At 40.5% G+C, this 15,748-nt stretch overlaps 1 pseudogene; it reads left to right on the top strand.

The window, feature by feature from the left end:
* Positions 1-211: 211 nt before the first annotated feature.
* On the top strand, positions 212-15,373 carry LOC140577728 (interferon-induced very large GTPase 1-like; annotated as a pseudogene).
* The last annotated feature ends 375 nt before the right edge of the window (positions 15,374-15,748 follow it).

Here is a 15,748-nt window from a genome sequence, read left to right as displayed (position 1 = left end):
TTGCGCACACCTCTGGGACCTGGGTTCAAGCTGTTATTAATACAAATTTTAAAATTTGCCTACTTTTTATTTTCCTAAATGTTGCTGATATGCCTCCAAAGGTCAATTCAGAATTATTCATTTTAAACGATATACTGTACTTTAGTATTTTATGTAATTTATGACATTAACACAATTATGAATTAATCATAGCATATACACCCACATTTTTAGAGTTTTGAACTCAAATCATGGAAGCCGGATCAAGGAAGTCCGTGGAGGTGGCAGCCCTTGGAAGACCCTTCCAGCTGGGGATGCTGTATGATTGTCGTGATGATTGTCTCATTCCAGGTAAGTCGCTAAATCAAACAGCTGATTCTGGTTCTTTACCAGATTGCATAGAGCTGCAACTCTAGGGTAGAGTTTTCATTGAGAAACCACATGTTTTAAAGAGTTTAATCCATATTGTGAAGAGGATCTACTAAGTGTACATGACACCCTACTTTTGAGGGTAGCTCAGCTCCTGTAGCTCAACAAGTACAGCATTGAACTAACAATACACAGAGTACAATTTCACACCCCAGAGAACATACATGAACTACAAATATGATGGTAATTTTTTTCATATCAAGTACTGACAATTATCACAATACACGTCGGTATTTCATTACTTCAGTGTTCGATTTTTGCTTAACATTCTCTTAGAATTGCCTTTAACAAAATAAAGGTTGTCCACAAAAAATTTATTTAGAATTAACTAGCAGGCCTATAATCTGAAAGTGCTTCCAACAATGTAATACAATTAGGCTACAGATTAAGAACACAATGCAAATCTAAACATTTGAATGTAAACAAGAACTAGCAGGTCTAAGGCTACGTTCACACTGCCATGCTGAAGTGACTCAAATTGGATTTTTTGCCTTAATGTGACACAGATCTGATCTTTTCAGAGCTGTGTGGACACGCAAATCTGATCTTTTCAAATCAGATTTGTGTCACTTTCATATGTGGTACTAAATCTGACACGTATCCGATTCGCGGCCATGCGACCTGAATGTGAACGTTCAGATCAGAAATCATGTGGCTTTTTGCTTATACGCATGCGCTGACATCAGCCTGCACCGGCAGCGCAGGAAGGTAAAAATGGAGGAGAGCTCCGATAACAGTCAGTGGAATGATGGAGAAGTTGGGGATTTAATTCATATTTGGGGAAATGAATTTGTTCAAGGTAAACTTGAAGGAACCTATCGTAATAGAGTAGTATTTGAAATAATTGCCAAAGAAATGGCACAGTGCGGACACGAACGTGGCTACAATGCCAAAGAAAAATAAAGAGCCTGAAGTCAAAGTTTAAGGAGGCAAAAGACTCGAATCAGCGCAGCGGTCATGGCCGCACAACGTGCCAATTTTACGACCAGCTTTTTACCCGTGTAAAAACCTATAAATGTGCGAATGCGTGACGTTTCGGAGGACCGATGCGTTCACATTAGTCAGATACAGATCACTTCAGACACTTGTATTTATGAATGTGAACCGTCTAGGTAGACATATCCGATCTGAGCAAAAAATCGGAACTCAACGATGTGGCTGGCAGTGTGAACGTAGCCTAAATGTTCTGCAAATGTATATGAAATTATATGAAAAGGTAGCCTACAACACAAATGTAAAAATGGTATGGAATAAAAGAAAATATGCAAATAATGACCTGTCACTTACATGCTCTCTATTGTTTTAACAATCGGGTTAATAAGTTGTAGCCTGTAGCAAGTACGTTTAGGTTTTCCTTTATAAATATTGTACACAAATGTGCAAAGAGAAGCTTGTAAAGCCAGCCTGTCTTGTGAAGTACGTGCTGCGGTGGTCTTATCTAAGCATTACATCCTAGCCTAAACAGTTTGGTAAGTACTTCCCTACCATCCGCTATTGACTATAAGTCAATAAGTTAAAATTAATTTGATATAGTAACTGGTGTAACCCCCCTAAAATTGCCAGCCAAAAGTTTAGTTCAATCAGGAGGACTTATTCTCTGTTTCTCCAGTAGGGGGGGATATGTTTAGGAGTGCGGCAGTTTTAGTGGTGCTCTAAAAAAAAAAAAATAGAAAAAAAAAGAAGAGGGCGGGAAGAAAAATTAGAAGACGGACTGGATGTGGAGCTGCAAGTAGCTGGTTTAATTTTAGTTTTTGATAAGTCGAGAGTAATTTGAAAAGAGGAAAAAAAGAAATTAGTTATTAGTTTTTTAGGGTTCTGTCCAAGGATTTTAGTTTCCTTTGAGAGAAATTTTCGGTTGGTTTTTTTGATCGCTGAAATCCTGTTCAACATCGGAGGGACGGTTGTTCGGAGAGGAGAACGATCGACGGAGAAGCACGGTCACACGCATCCTGCCAGGATCCGCACCGGGGCCGAGCGCCCTCCGTTGGATTTCAGATAAGGAGGGACACAGAACAGAGGGAGGACAACTTTGTGGACTGACTGGACTGAATGACTGACGAGACACAACAATCTTTTTTTTATATATATATATTTCTTTGATAAGCTCACGAGCACGGTTATCTTTTGAGGGGTGGAAGTATTTGTTTTATCCATCCATCCATCATCTGCCGCTTGTCCGGGGTTCGGGTCGCGGGGGTAGTAGCTTCAGTAGAGGCACCCAGACCTCCCTCTCCCCAGCTAACCCCACCAGCTCCTCGGGGGGGACACCGAGGCGTTCCCAGGCCAGCCGAGAGATATAATCCCTCCAGCGAGTCCTGGGCCTGCCTCGGGGCCTCCTCCCTGTAGGACAGGCACGGAAAACCTCTCCGGGTAGCCGCCCAGGAGGCATCCGCACCAGATGTCCAAACCACCTCAACTGGCTCCTTTCGACGTGGAGAAGCAGCGGTTCTACTCTGAGGCCCTCCCGGATATCCGAACTTCTCACCCTATCCCTAAGGGAGAGCCCAGACACCCTCCGGAGAAACCTCATTTCGGCCGCTTGTATTCGCGATCTCGTTCTTTCGGTCATTACCCATAGCTCATGACCATAGGTGAGGGTAGGGACAAAGATGGACCAATAGATCGAGAGCTTGGCTTTTTGGCTCAGTTCTTTCTTAGCCACGACGGACCGGTTAAGCGCCTGCAAAACTGCAGACGCCGCTCCGATCCGTCTATCCAGCTCCCGATCTCGCCTACCCTCACTCGTGAACAAGACCCCGAGATACTTAAACTCCTCCACTTGAGGCAGTACGTCTTCCCCAACCCGAAGAGGGCAAACCACCCGTTTCCGGCTGAGAACCATGGTCTCGGACTTGGAGGTGCTAATCCTCATCCCTGCCGCTTCGCACTCGGCTGCGAACCGCCCCAGTGCCTGCTGGAGATCCCCAGCAGATGAAGCCAACAGGACGACATCGTCTGCAAAAAGCAGCGAGGCAATCCTGAGGTCACCAAACTGGACACCCTCGACGCCTTGGCTGCGCCTAGAAATCCTGTCCATAAATATGATAAACAGGACCGATGACAAAGGGCAGCCCTGGCGGAGCTTCTGCTCCGTTCGTACAGGGACCGAATCGCCCACAATAGCGGACCCCGGACCCCATACTCCCGAAGCACCCCCCACAGAGCACCTCGGGGAACCCGGTCGTAAGCCTTTTCCAAATCCACAAAACACATGTAGACTGGATAGGCAAACTCCCAGGCCCCCTCCAGTACCCTTGCAAGGGTATAAAGCTGGTCCAGTGTTCCACGACCAGGACGAAAACCGCATTGTTTTATATTTGTTTTATATTATTTGTAATAACTATTTGGTTTTCTCTGGTGCAGTTTTGTTGTGGGGTCCGTATAATAACATATATGTTTTATTCTTTCTTTTGGTAGTTATGGAAATCCAAACTGGAATGGGAAGGGATTTGGGAATGATTGTACAGAGAATGGACCAGGCTGAGCCTTAGAAAGAAGTTAGCTTATTGTTATATTATTAATTCAGTGAATGGTTGTAGTTCAAAATAAATAAGTTAAGTAAATAAGTTTTTTGTGGTTTCGTTTTACCAATTATCCTCCTCCCTGAACCTAGAAAGAAGGGTTACACTTGCAATACTGGCACTTTAAAAAGAATATTGTGCTGTTCTTTTCATACGAACAATCCAACCCGTTAACAACCAACCATTAAATTTATTAATTTATTAAACAAGTGTCCATCTGCAGTTCATATAACTATCACACTGCAATGTTAAGTTTGACCCCGTCACAGCATGCGTGCACATGAGTGGGGGCGGGGTTGCCAGCAGAGCAAAGCAGTGGAGTCTGCAGCAGACAGTGAGGGAAAAGAAAGAAAAAAAAGACTTTAAAAACTCCAATAAACTCCAGTTTATTTAAAAACTTTTAACTTCATTTAACTTGATAAAGAAGATCCCTCCTCAACCCATATCTCACTCTATTTGTACCCTGGTATGTTTTAAAATCTCGATGCACCGCCCAGCCCTACCAAATACAGAGTTACCTAGAATTACCTGAAATCAAATACTAAATATGTTGCACCACAACTAAACCTACAGTAGAACTGCATTTACAAAAGTTATCAACACTAATTATACACATTTCAACAATTATGGATACAAGCTTGTTTCTGTCTAGTTTATTATTGATATCACAAAAGTTACCCGGCAACTCTTGGTAGTCTGAGGCCTCTCAGCCACTTTCGGGGTAGTCTGATGTGCCCTGACATTTTAAAATATTTCACCTATCTAAAAAACATTTATCCCAAAGTGTTACATTTGCTTTTATTCAGCACAAACTCCAGCACCAATAATCTGAGACCACTTAGAATGTTATTAATCTATTTTTTTATATCCTTTTCAAAAACACATTTTCAGACATGCTGAGAAATTGTAAATATATAAATATAGAAAGTGATAAATATGATGCAGTGACTATTATTAACGCTATGGGGGGACGAGGGAATGGTCGACCTAGGGTGACCACCTAATCCATGTCAGGAGGGACACTATGAGCTACTTCAGCTTTACGAACTACTATTAAAGCTGAAAGGGTTCTGTGCTCTGCTAAAATGTTTGGTTAGTTCCTAGATTGAAAGACTCATCCAGCTGTTTCGCATTAACATTACTGACACATATGCATGATTATAGGAGACTGACCAGTCAGCATACGGCAAGAACCCAGTGCTTAAGTGAAATCCTGGTCCTTTTAATTGAAATGTATGAAATGGTAGTTTACAAATCCTGTTGTAGCTCATAGTGTCCCTCCTGACATGGATTAGGTGGTCACCCTAGGTCGACCGCGTATCTTTCTCATGTATTTCAGTTTATATCTCACTGAAATCATTATGTAGAATCATGAAAAAACACTGACTAAATCCATAATCTGTCTTCTTTTCAAAACTTACATTGTTGGAAGCATTACATTTTTTAAAATTAGGTTAAATCGGCAAAAATAGCAAACCATGTCACCATTCTTTGTTTCACCTGCATCGGGGGTGTATAGTACCGCTCTCAAATGAAGACCGCTATTCACGTTCTAAATAGGCTGGGTCTGAACTGGCGATCTTATGATTACAGGCATACAGACTTAGCCCACTGAGCCATGAACACAGGTATGAGATTCGCTGCTGAAAGTGGCAACACTGGCGCAAAGCTTCAGCGGCAGAAACGTATCCGTGTGCTATATTGTAGCCGATCAGTGTAAACACTACCCAGACATGTGCTCTTGTTTATTTCGGTCACAATGGGCGTATTCACATATTTCTTTACCCAATACTAACTGTCGGATTATCATGTTATTATCATGCGAATAGCGCGATTTGCAAGTGGGCAGGCGATCAGAGCTGTGCTGTGGCCTGTACTACGAAGCGTGGTTACTGGCTTATCGGGGTAACTTGTTGGATTTAAGGTAGTCTGGGCAAAATGTAAGTGAGCGAATATGAAGTCCATTTAAACTGTGGTACCTTAAATCTGACAAGTTACCCCGATAAGCCAGTAACCCCGCTTCGTAGTACAGGCCACTGCTTCGAGACGCAGACGCTTAAGTCAGTCACTCTTGTTCTTTCTATTCGTATCACGAAGCTGTAAAAATATATTTAGTTTCTACCTATATATATTTGAAAAGTAGACCGTCCAAGGTTTCTGAGGGTGTTTTTTAAATGTGTATATGACAAAAACTTATTTATTTAAATGGTTTGGCGAAATTTCTGTCACATCCGGCCGGCAGCATCGCCGACTCCAGAGGGTATTAAGCGTTGTCTCAAAGAACATCCGACGTGTGGGAACTGTTCAACAAAAGATCGTTCCGTCGGATGAAATTCCACGCTCTCACTACTCATGTCATGTAGGCTAATAAATTTTATAAAGCCTATAAAAATCATGTCTCAGGATTCCAATTCATTCCAAAATAATTCAAATAAAAGCGTACCCGTATTGCAAAGGTCAAACATGAAATGCAGTGACTGAAATTGGAAAAATAATCCGTTACAATAATATGAAGAGGAACATTTTTTATAATTTGTTTAGTCACAATCTTCTTTGTAAATTTATTAGTAAAAAGCAAAGACAAGATATGGTTATTTTTGCAGAACATTTCAAACGGATGCGATTGAAAATATTTTAGAGATCAAATAATACAAAATAACGTCATACAATCAGTGTCACGATCCGCTCCGTTCGATCCCGATGTGTGCCACGCCCACCTCGTTACCTCGTGTTCAGCCCTGATTGTGATCACCTGAGTCCTGTTATGTCTAGCTTGTCTTTTGTATTTAGTCCTCGTCTGAGTCAGTCTTCCCCAGATCCGTCATTGTATTGTTATGCGTTTCGTGAGTGTCTGCCTTCCAAGTCCGATTAAACCCTGTTAACCCAGTCATCTGGCTTCTCTCGCCTGCTTCCCTACTCGCCCGCCAGTCGTAACAATAAGAATGACACATTAACTCAACCCAGAAGGTTCCCCGTTGGCTATGGGGATCGAACCAGGAACTTTTGCAGTGTAAGGCACCAGCATAAACCACTGTATCACTGTCTTAGGCATTTGTATTATTTACATAACTTACGCATTCAGTCTGTGTGCAATTCTTTGCCAAGCCGCCTCCCTGCCTGTATTTATGGCCACAGTATTGCCTTTTTAGAGATTACATCTGTGTATTCTTCATACAGCTCCATCTGCAGCGTTTGTTCTGCAGTGGAAAAAACACCACTCTCATTTCCTGTCATGAATGCCGGCAGCTCGGGCACGGGAGCGTGGCATGGTGCAGGCACAAAAAAGGGTGGACGACCCACTGGCGGCTCCAGGAACACAAAAACGGGGTTTATTAAACAAAACTGAAAACACTATAAACACAACTAAACCAAAAAGACCACAAGGGGTCAAAAACAGAAAGGGAATTAAACAAGACTAAATAACAAAAACCGAATACACGCAGAACACTAAAAATATCAAAACCATCAACCAACGACAATCATAGACATAGACAATGAACCACTGGGGAACTGAACACAGGCAGGAACTAAAATACTAATGGGTAACGAGACTAACACAGGACAGGTGAGGCTAATTAACAAAACCAAGGAAACAGGGCACAGGTGAAACTAATGAACTCAAAAGGAACTGAAAACAGGGAAACTAATAACTAACCAAGGAAACAGAAACTAACACTGGGGAATCTAAACAGGTAAAGACACAAGCAGGGGCACAAGGAACAAAACCAAAAACCATATACAAAATCACCAAATACAATAACTAGACAAACTCAACTGAAACACTAGGGAGCAAAATACAAAAACAGGAGGCAGGATTCAAACATAGGACAGAAGGGTACTCAGACAACCACATGCTCTACACATTGAGCCACAAGACCAGACAAGTAACAGGAGAAACTCAAAGATAAACATGAAGGATGGGATGACCAGCAATGCCTGCTGGTCAAACGGGGAAGGGACACGGAAGGACCACAGCAGGGGCTGACCCTGACATTTCCGACTCATTTGATTGATCCATCCATTCATCTGGGCTTCTTAAATATCTCAGTTGTGAGACTATGCAAGTCTGTCTTATATGAACCTTGATTAGTTAAAGCTGAACTGCGTTAGTGGAATGACATGGGGCTAAGTTTACAGATGCCGCTATAGTTTGAGTCTGACTTTTTGCGGGAAAGTCTGGCTTTCTTTAGCTACTTTCATGGAATACCCCACAGAGAAACAAAGAATTCTTCTTTATGTGCTTTATTTGCTTCGTCGAATAACACAGAAAGTAATTGTGGGGAAAATGTATAAAAGTTTAGCATAATTTAATGAAAAATCTATTCCTGGCTCCATTATTGAAATACATTTTATTTAAACCCCTAACATGATTATTTTCCCATGCAGGAATTACAATGTGGGATCTTGAAGACCTTAAAAAAAACTCAGATGAAAAAATTCAGCACAACACGGAATTTGATGTCATTGCATCTGATTCTGTAGAGGATAAGGCATGGGCTTTGGATGTTGATGCTTCACTAAAAGCGAGTTTCGTAGGGGGACTGGTTGAGGTAGGTGGATCTGCCAAATATCTTAAGGACACAAAGACTTCGAAAAAACAGGCACGTGTCACCCTGACGTATAAAACAACTACGAAGTTTATGCAGCTGTCTATGAGTCATCTTGGACGAGGAAATGTTCAACACCCATATGTGTTTGAGAAGAAAATAGCGACACACGTGGTAACAGCAGTGCTGTACGGTGCTCAGGCATTTTTTGTTTTTGATCGAGAAGTTTCAGAAACTGAGGACCAGCAAAACATTGAGGGGAACCTGCAAGTGATGATAAAGAAAATACCAAAATTGTCGATCGAAGGGGAGGCTTCCTTAAAGTTGACAGACACTGAAGAAGCTACTGTTAATAAGTTTTCTTGTAAATTCTATGGGGACTTTGCCCTGAAACAGAACCCTGTTTCCTTCCAGGATGCTGTAAAAGTATATACAACACTTCCAGCTCTGCTGGGTGAAAAGGGGGAAAACGCTGTGCCAGTAAGGGTGTGGTTACTCCCCCTGGAAATCTTAGATTCTTCTGCTGCCAGAATAGTGCGTCAGATCAGTGTCAGATTAATAAATCAATCACAGAGCGTGATAGAGGACTTCAATGAAATAGAAATGCAATGCAATGATATTACAAAGAGAGAGGTTATTTCATGCTTTCCTGAAATTGGACGAAAGGTAAAATCCTTCAAGAATATGTGCTTGGAGTACAAATCAGTGTTTCGGAGATCTTTGTCACGCATTTTACCATCAATTCGTGGAGGTGGAACAGAGGAATGTGTGCTTGCAAACATCCTAACAAAGAAGGAACAGTCTCCCTTCAATAGCAGTAAACTTAAGGAATGGCTGGACTGCAAAGAGGAAGAAATCAACCTGCTCCAATCGTATACTGATATGATGGAAAACACAAAAATTGTGGCATCAAAGAGTGAGCTTCAAAGTGAAATCTTGAAAAATAGAGATAAGAATGTAGTGTGCTTTGCATTCACATCACTGGGTGAGGAGGAGCCGTATCTGTCCTGCTTGCGGAGTCACTTAAAGGCTCTTTCAACTGCAAAGCTAACAGAACCAACAGAGGAAGATGGGAAGGATGTCGAACCGTGTGAGTTTTTCTTCTCAGTTTCCGTGTCAGAAAAAATGAACGAACAAGCAATCCTCTTCATAGATTTTGCAAAAGCAAACAAGGAGAATAAGAAAACACACTTTATATCAGCATCAATACCTAACGATAAGCACAAAGGGGCAAGTATCTACCTTTACAAACATGGGATTAAAAAAAGTGACCATTTTGAACATCCGTCAAAGCCAGAAAGACCAAATGCATCTGATGTCACTCATGACAGTGTGACAATAAAGCTGAGTCACCCCCAGTATGGATTCAGTGAAATCACACACTACCTGGTTGAATACTGTGCTAATGAGTCAGATAGTTGGCAATTTGTTAAAGTACCCAAATCTAGCCTAGAATGTACTGTGTCTGGGCTGCTTCCCCACACAGGCTACAGGTTCAGATACAAGGCAGTGTGTCCAGCAGGTGTCAGTCTAACCAGTGAAGCTGAGAGCATTAAAACTTTGCCCACAAGTCCTCCTGGGAAGCCAAGACAAACATATGTAGACTCAGACGAGATTGTAGTTACTTGGACAAAACCTGTTATAGTTGGAAATGGGATCAGCATTGAAAACTATCTTGTTGAATACAGAACTGAAACAAATGAAAATAAGGCAGACTGGAAAAAAAATACTAGTAAAGCAGAAGTCTTTAAAATGACTGGGCTACAGCCAGACACGGCATATTCTATTAGAATCATGTGCAATTGTGGTGAACTTGGTCAAAGCAAAGAAAGTCTGACAGTCTCTATTTCAACATTATCAGAGACACTAGCTGAACAGAAAAAAAAACTTGGCCTCAGCGACCTTTCCCCCAAAAAGATTAAGCTGAATGATAATCTTGTTATAGACCATTTATCTATGCATATAAATCAACCAGATACAGTAGAAGATCTGAAGAGTCAATATCTGTATAAGCTCATGATTTTAGATTACAATGTCAGATATATCTCTTTTAAACCAGTAGCAACTGATCCACCTCTAGAAGATGATGGTACAGCCTTTGATGATTTTGATGATTTGTTCAATAGAGAAGAAGAATCAACCAGTGAAGCAGATCTGGCAGATACAGAGTCGCACATCCATCCCATGGATATCCACATGGCGGTCTTCCACTGTGCCAATGACTTTCTAAGACAGTACATGTACACAAAACTCTCTGCCTGCCAGTTTGCACTACCTTTCTTAGTCCCCAACCCGTGTACAGAATACCTGGAATTCCCTCTTTGGCCTCTAAGGCACATCAAAAAATCATGGCAAAGTATGACAAGCGCAGACAACCCTGGAAAATACCAAACCAGGCAAATGTTTAGCACACCGGTGCCAGTTGTCTCTTTTTTAAGGCTTGGGAGCTCTTTCACCTCCAAATCTCTAATTCTGAATTCTGTCATTAGCAAACAGAGACACAATGTGTTCTTCAATCGGCACTGTAAAGGCAGTGCTCCAAACAGCATGCTTATGAATGGGGTTGTCGAGATCGCCTGGTACTGTCCAGGAGGAAAGAAAGATGACATATTTGATGAATGTGTTGCGTTTCTAAATCTTCATGGAGACGCAAAAGACCATCAACAGCAACTTCAATTTCTGCAGGCAGTGAGTACGGTGAATGTGCTTCTACTGTCAGAACAGCCACAGCATGAAGAAACAAAAACAATTTGTCAAAATCTCTCTAAGTCTTCTACCCCATTGATCTGCCTATTTTCTGGAAGTGAAAGGGTTCAGGGTTCAAAAAATCCACTCATAGTGAAACTAGCTGCCAAGAACAGGAATGAAGCAGAGTTAACAGAGGAACTTATAACCAATATCAAGCGATGCATTGGAAAATATAACAAGAAACAGAGCATTGAAAACTGTTCTAATGAAGCAAGAAAACTAAAGTTCAAAGTTGATGAAGACAATCAGTCATTCAAAGATGGACATGAACTGGCACAGACTTTAGTTTGTTTGTTGAAGGAAAAACGCATTTCAGATATCAAAAAAGAGTTTCTGCCCCTGCATGGTGAACCGTGGCATAACTGGTGCTTGAAAAATAAGCAGCAGTATCGCCTGAGTTGCAAGACAAATTTAAGCATTGAACAACAACAAAGTGTGATTGTAAGTGACATGAAAGCCACACGTCAAAAACAGAGGGAAATAGCTTCGTCACACAATGATTTCATGAGATCATTCTTGGACTGTTTAACATCAAGTGGTCATTCAGAAGATACAAAATTCTACATGCTGCAATGGCTCAGAGTTTTACTTGATGACTTATCTTCTGACCACCTTGCAAGACTCGAGGAGAATTACCACTCAACTTGGTCCCAAATGAGAAATGTCCCCAAGACTAAGGAGAAAGCAGAAGAACTTGATATTCTCAGAAAACAGATTAATTCCATATCTGAAAAGATGGCTGCAAGTACAATTGGATTACAGCACATCATGAGAGAGGTCGGTCAGATGTATGAATGTTCAGTTGAACAGTCTGTTGGTGCTCTCCCTGCACTTGGAGCTGAAATGCTAATTTCAGGATACCCACTAGAACTGATGGATGGAGATGAATCACATGTACCCCTTATTTGGATACAAGCTGTCCTGCAGAGTCTCATTGATAAGCTTGGGGACAAAAAGGTGTATGTGCTGTCTATCTTGGGACTCCAAAGTTCAGGTAAATCAACTTTGCTAAATACTATGTTTGGTCTTCAGTTCAATGTAAGTGCAGAGAGGTGTACGCGCGGTGCTTTTATGCAAATGATAAAGGTGGACGAGAAAATCAGAGAGGAGCTTGGCTTTGATTTTTTACTGGTTGTTGATACCGAAGGTCTTTGCTCTCCAGAGCTCAGCACTAAAACATCCCTGAATCATGATAATGAACTTGCCACGTTCATCATTGGAATTGGTGACATGACTGTCATCAACATCATGGGAGAAAATCCATCGGAGATGCATGAGATCCTACAGATTTGTGTGCAGGCTTTCTTAAGGATGAAACGGGTTGAAATCAAACCAAGCTGCATATTTGTGCACCAGAATGTAGCAGAAGCATCAGCTGGTGATAAAAACATGGAGGGGAGGAGGCGCCTTCAGGAGAAGCTGGATGAAATGGCTCAGACTGCAGCAAAGGAGGAGGGCATTGACGATGTTTACAGCTTCAGTGATGTAATACAGTTTGATTTGGAATCTCAAGTGTTTTACTTTAAAAATCTCCTGGAGGGGGATCCACCTATGGCTCCCCCAAATCCATCCTACAGCCAGAATGTTCAGGGCCTGAAAACTAAGCTGCTTTCAGTGGCAAAGTGGCGGACAGGTTTTCGATTCCCATCATTGTCACAATTCAGCATGAGAGTTCATGACCTCTGGAATGCACTTCTGCAGGAAAATTTTGTTTTCAGCTTCAGAAATACATTGGAAATTATGGTTTATAGCAGCTTGGAAGAGAAGTATGGTCAGTGGTCATGGAAGTTAAGAAAATATTCTTTGGAAACAGAGACCAAATTGAGAAACCAAATAGGAAGCAACAACATTTCGGATGTCAGTATCACAGATCTGATTTCTGCCTTTGATGAAGTTTATACTGGATTAAAAAGTGAGATTGAGGCACATTTCAAAGAAGACAAACCTGCTGAAATCCTTATTAAATGGAAAGGGAATGTTGAAAACCGACTTGAGAGCCTGAAGAATGAGCTCATTGAAGAAACCTATAAACAATGCCAAATGCTAACTGAAGTTAAGAGAGGTATGTCAGAACTAGATCAGAAAAAATCACTTTATGAAAAAAACCTGATGCAAAAAAGCAAAACCATGGCAACTTCTTTGAAGTTGAAGGACAAGAGGCTCACTGATAAACAAGTGGAGGAAGCATTCAATTCACTCTGGGTTGAGTGGGTAGCTGAAATAGCTAATGATCAGCTACCTGATGAGCCAGTGCATATAAAAGCCGTAGTGGAGAGTATTATGTACTCTTTCTTCCATAAACAGGCAGACATCATGAACAAGATTAAAACAATATCTGAAAAAGGAACATTTGAATTTACAAAGACAAAACATATCACGCAATCTTACATGGTAGCAACATGGGAATATTTGAAAGAAACATTTGGAATGAGGATTTTCCAGGAGTTTGCTGAAAATCTCCACCGAAATGTGAATCACATGGTTGATGAATACATTAGGAACAAAGAATTGGAAAACACAGATTTCAATCACAATTTCATATTTGAAATACTAGATGAGATTGAAAGACATATTCAGGAATATGAGCGCAATGAAAATGTGAAATTCACATATGAATACAGAGTTGACTTGTCAGTTCTTGTTTGCCTCGGTTCTGTCCAGAGGTTTCAAAAAATGCACGAGTCATTCAAGAAAGCTAACAACCCGGTAACCTACTTGCAAAGTAAAAGGGAACAGTACTTCCAGATGTTCCGAAGCTATTGCAAAGGAGCAATATTGTGACAATTTTTGCTCAATTTTAATTCAGAAACATTCTGCCTGTAGTTGAAGAGGCAATTTACAATCAAACTAAGCTGAAAATTGTTAATATTGTGAAATGTAACAATCCAGCATTCAGTGGCAAAAAATGCAACCTTGAAAGTCATATACTGAGGCACCTTGCAAATCAAGAGGAATTTAAGTCATATACAGAATACATTGATAACCCAAAGTGGTATTTTAAAAGTTTTATTGGAGAACATGCGGAAAGATTTTGCAAAGATTACAAAAATTGCAGGAGATGCTTCATGGAAATCTAGAAGAAATAAAATTCCGCATTTTACGTATCAGCACAGAGGTATGTGATGCAGTGAACCTGAAGAACGGCAATGCATCCATGTGGCTCGATCATCTCTGTACAAAACTTTGGGACCACATGGTCATAAACAGGCAGAGTCTGACAAGCATTCAGGATGAAGACATTAGTGATACAAAGTTTCTGAAAGACATGATGGCCAAGTATCTTGAAGAGGTGGTTAAAAGTGAAAATATGGAAAAGGTTGATGCATCTTCTTAGCATTTATGTCTCTTAAAACAGAAAATAAAAGAGATTCTCTACAAACAGCTTGAAGGATGTTGGGCTCAGTGCCCTTTCTGCAAGGCCATCTGCACAAATACTATTAGTAACCATTCTGGTGAAACCAATGTTCGGTTTCACCGGTCCAGTGCCCTAGGTTGCATTCATTATGATTAAACAGATAAATTTTCAAATAATTTTTGCTCGTCCATGGTAAGCAGTGATAGTTCATTTAGGAGTTGTACCAGTGGAATGTGGATCCCCTACAAGTCCTACAGAGATGCTGGTGACCCTTATGATAAGTAGAGCATCACCGCAGATGGGAGCACACAGGGTTATTGGAAATGGTTTATTTTCAGGTTTCAGATGGAGTGGGAGGATAGATGTGGATACAAATTTAAAGGCAAAGGTGTGATTCCTGACAGCTGGAAAGAAATCACAGAGGAATCAGTGTTGGAGGAATTAAACATAAGAGACTAAAACTACTGCAGTGATGCATATGCAAGATAAATCTCACAAGGAAATATGTAGTGTTTTAGTTATAGACATTGTGTACCTGTACATGTGCAAATGGAAAATAAAAGATTTATAATTATCATTTATCATGGGGTAAAAAAGTGTAAACATTTAATCTTTAATCAAAGTCCCCGGTGTTGTAGAGGTTACGGTCCCACGGTTCTGTTTGAATTTTATCATCATTATTTTTTAATTTTTTTCTTATTGTAATTTTCTTTATTTTTCATGTTTTAAAATGTTTGTAAAGCACTTTGTAAACCCTGTGGTTAAAACAGTGCTATATAAATGAAGGTTAATTGAAAATATAGACGTTAGCACAGCATGTATTACCTTTCTTTGATTTAGTGTTAATTCTTGAAATTAAGTTCTGATTAAAAAAAAAATAAAATCTTAATTATCATTAAATACCTGAATGTAGCTACTAGTGGAAAGAAAATGATTTATACAACTTAGATTCTGTTTTATATTAGTTATTATGCCAAACACAAACATCCTAATTATTGGTCTCATTGTAACTGATCTTTAATATGTAGTGACATATATTACTGTGTAAACTGCTTGATATTATATGTGCTCCTACCTTGCTTGTGTGTATTATATGTGTTTGCAGTGAAATATACAGTCGAACCTTGGAACTCAAACGCCTCTTAACTCAACCAACTCGGACATCAGAT

This window comes from Paramormyrops kingsleyae, chromosome 12 (assembly GCF_048594095.1).
Source record: "Paramormyrops kingsleyae isolate MSU_618 chromosome 12, PKINGS_0.4, whole genome shotgun sequence".
Lineage (NCBI taxonomy): Eukaryota > Metazoa > Chordata > Actinopteri > Osteoglossiformes > Mormyridae > Paramormyrops > Paramormyrops kingsleyae.
This window is presented reverse-complemented; position numbering and strand designations above follow the sequence as displayed.